Below are 3744 nucleotides of genomic sequence, written 5' to 3' on the forward strand. Positions count from 1 at the left end.
CGTCAGGACGCTCTCGATGGTGCAGGAGTAGAAGTTCTTGAGCACCTTCAGTGGCAGATGGAAGATTTTGTACCAAAGTGAAACTTTTTTTTCATTAATAGCTGGTTTCACAGGAGGTCAAGGTGTCAAACAAACAGCTTTAACTGCACAATGACACACTTTAAATCATCTACAGACAAACTTGTGTGTTTAATTTATGAAGAAATAATAATGATGTGTTCTACAGCTGTCCATAAAGTAGCTTCTCACACAAACTTTGACACACCATGACTTTAGTTCATGAAACGCTGAATAATTAAGAGCTGTGACTACTATGAACTGCTTATGGTGACTCCGTTAAGCTCTCAGCTGAAGTTTCATTCATTTATTTTAACATTAATGTCGCCTTTTTAAGTCTGTGTCAGGATTTTTATGACAGACATTAAAGGAGCTTCTTTGATTAGAACCAAATTCATGTTGATTTTTAGCCCTATAATCATAAAACTGGAGACTAATACTAAAAGTATAATATTTAAAAAAAAGCCTTTATTATTTGAGTAATGCCCGAATCTGCTCTGAGAAAGAAATAGCACACAGTTGTTGATGCCATTTTGAGATTAACTGAATTTTTTTCTAAGTGCTCTTATTGTGAAGATCTGCACCCCCCCCCCCTCCCACCAGTTCTGCTTCCGGTGGAATCCCGCCTCCTGCCAGGAAGCAGCTCACCTGTTTTTTCGTGTTTATTGTCCAGGTGTGGAACTTGTTGTTGGTGTGTGTGAAGAAACTGTAAGTTTGCTTTGTTTCCTCCTTTAAAAGTTTGTCTTTAGGAACTTTACTGGTTGTTCAGCTTATGTTTCATTTCCGTTCTCTCCATCAAAGTCAGTGTGTAATGTTTTCCTGGCTAACATCAGCTGTGTGCAGCTTAGTTCCTGCACAAACAGCACAAATCTGCCGCTCCATAGTTCACGGTAACGGACGCACAGCTGGACCAATGAGGCCGAGTGTGTCCGCCACTCTGAGCTACGTTCTTGTTTGTGTACTTATAGTTTGTACTTTGAGTTCACTCAGAGGCTGTGTTCCAATTATGAAAACGGGGACTTTCCGTTCTTAAAATCTCTCCGCCCACATGTAAACGCCAAAAACAAAGTCAAACGCTGCCAAGAACATGCCAAATCCTGACCTTGTAGTAATGTTGGCTTATCGCAAGCTTGGAGGGGGGGGTGTCCTTCTGAAGTTTGCGTTTTTCTGCAAAGGAAGCAAATTTTTACTTTTCAACTGCCTTCAATCTTTCAAATGTGTGTGTGTGCGTGTGTGTGTGTGTGTGTGTGTGTGTGTGTGTGTGAAAACCATAGTTAGTTACATTTTCAGTAACAGGATTTTGTCATTGTAGAAATTCATCTCATTGTGGCGAAGGAGGAGTAACCAGTAAAGCTGACTAAGGAATGCTGACAACACCATCTGGGGAGGGAGTTACCCTCCCCAGATTTCTAAAGCCAATGTGGATCTTATACTAGCTACCAAAGCCCTCAGGCTCGTTATTAACAGCAGAGGTGAGGTTAAAGGCTTCTGAAGATTAGGACTCAGATTGATCCGGAGGAGCGGTGCATCAGTAAAACCACACCACCCTGAAATTTGTGTGTAACAGCTGGTCTGTGCAATGTGCAATAAACACAACATATTATTTACTGCCAGATCATAATAGCAGATGATACCACAATGTAACATGCAGGCATTAATCTAACAGTTTCATTAAAAGCTGCATTTTCACAGATATTTCTCTTTTATTTGTTGTAGATGCAGCAGAGAGAGTGACTTACTATGTGCTGAGAGAAAGGAGATCAATTCAGTTCATTACTGAAGACTAACAAGTGTGCTCGCCTCTAAACACTCAGCGTGAGGACTGAAGGAAGAGTTTTACACTGCACTGTGCTCACAGCTTGTAGCCGATCAACACTCGTTCGAATAACAAATCCCACTTATATAGCTATAGCAAAGCGTCACAGGCATGCATTTAATGCAGTTTGCAGTGTGCCATAAATGTCTAATTCATGAGAAAGAAAGGAAATGACAGTGTTTTTAATCCAAAAGAAAACTGGAGAAATGAGAAGGAGACAGGAGGAGGAGAGAAGAAACAAACACATGTCAGATGTGATCACACTGGGTTAAACAGCACACTTCAGTTTAGGGGAAACACTGTAACATTGCATGTTATGTTACAGTGTCAAGACCATGTGGAAGAAAGAAGACTGATTCAAAACCTCAATTAAAGTGAAACTAGAGTTAAATGCTTTACTTAGAAACAATTCACGAAGTAAAGATCATCAGGTAATGTTAGATTTCTTAGACAAACACATTTATATGATAGCATCTAATCCTGAAGTGACGGTCTGGACCACACTCCATACCAGTTGGTGGCGGTATTGCACCATTCTGTTGTTTGCCAACCGCCAATAACATTTAGAAGAGGAAGAGGAAGAAGAGCAGGAAGAAGAAGAGCAGGAAGAAGAAGAAGAAGAAGAAGAAGAAAAACGTTGGCGGAAAGTTGTTTGTTTCTTGTGGGACGTGATTCTGGTCAAACCCGGATTATCTGCAGTCGCTTTTGTTCCTGCTTCCTAATGGGCTGAAACTTTGTCACATTCGCGGGATGTTGAGTGTTCAGGTCAGTTGTGTGTCTTCCTGACACCACCCTGTTTACCTCGGTATAAGCTTATTGCTCACTTTTCATTTTTCGTTGGTTTTAATTTACGTTTGAAAGTTTGAAGTGCGGGTTAAAAACGGCCCGGTGTGTTCAAGGACGCCGCGGACTCGTGAATACGAGAATCCACCTTTAATATGTTTTTAGACTAAAATGTCGCTGTGTGGACGTCACGTGTCTGTCAACAAGTGCTGCGAATTTAGAAAACACGTCGGTGCAAATTACAAGTCTGCGTCATCATTTTTGTGCGTTTGCTGTCGGGCTGTTAACTCTAACATCACGATTAATGTGATTAGAAGTTTAAGTGAAAGCGTACAGCACATGTTCATAAACTTCCCCCTGTGATCAATAAAACTATTCTCATTCTTACATGTGAGTCCAGGAAGACTGCCATACATACTTTACACAAAGATAAATGTCAAAGTAACAGCAGCTATAATAAACAGGGTTTAATTCACTCTGTAGTCTGCAGACTGTCGTAATACATTTAGACCGGATTCTTTTCCACACTCAGAAACTGCAGATTGTGCCTTAAAACAGCGGCCACGTAGTTATCAGAGTGCGCAGGTGCTCATTCTGAGTGGGCCTGTCTGCAGATGAGGAAAACTGAGAAGATCTACGAGGTTTGTTTTTCCTCCTCTTGATATTTTTGGGCTCTTTTTAAAAATAATGACTGGCTTTGTTATCTTTGTTTAAACTGAGGCAAAAAAGTGATCCGTGTTGCTCTGAAACAAAGAATCCTGGAACCACCTTCACTTTCGCTTTACTAATGTTACTTAAGGTGCTGGAATATCTACAGGTTTATAGATGGCAAAAAATCAGTGGTACAGTTTAACGTCATACTTTTTAGACACATTGCAAATGCAGGGCATACCTACTTTGCTACTTATTTCAGTATAAAATTATTTTCATGCTAAATACTGCATTGCTGTTTTTTGTAGCAGTTCTGTAGCAAGAATATGGCTCCATATGTTTATACACATAAATGAAACTGACATTTTCTAGAAATAAAGTAGACCCATTTAAATATATATATATATATATATATACATACATACATACATACATAC

General features: G+C 39.8%; 1 protein-coding gene across 1 annotated transcript in view; it reads left to right on the forward strand.

Annotated features, from left to right (window-relative positions):
- Positions 1-679: 679 nt before the first annotated feature.
- The window catches only part of LOC121813882 (NACHT, LRR and PYD domains-containing protein 12-like), a gene marked incomplete at its 3' end in the record, with an annotated part of 5433 nt that continues 2368 nt past the window's right edge, over positions 680-3744 (forward strand). The window contains 4 exon segments of the mRNA XM_042217843.1: positions 680-765; positions 1370-1529; positions 1774-2638; positions 3189-3297.

Source organism: Haplochromis burtoni, unplaced genomic scaffold (genome assembly GCF_018398535.1).
Source record: "Haplochromis burtoni strain Fernald_Lab_line unplaced genomic scaffold, NCSU_Asbu1 Contig_3218, whole genome shotgun sequence".
NCBI lineage: Eukaryota > Metazoa > Chordata > Actinopteri > Cichliformes > Cichlidae > Haplochromis > Haplochromis burtoni.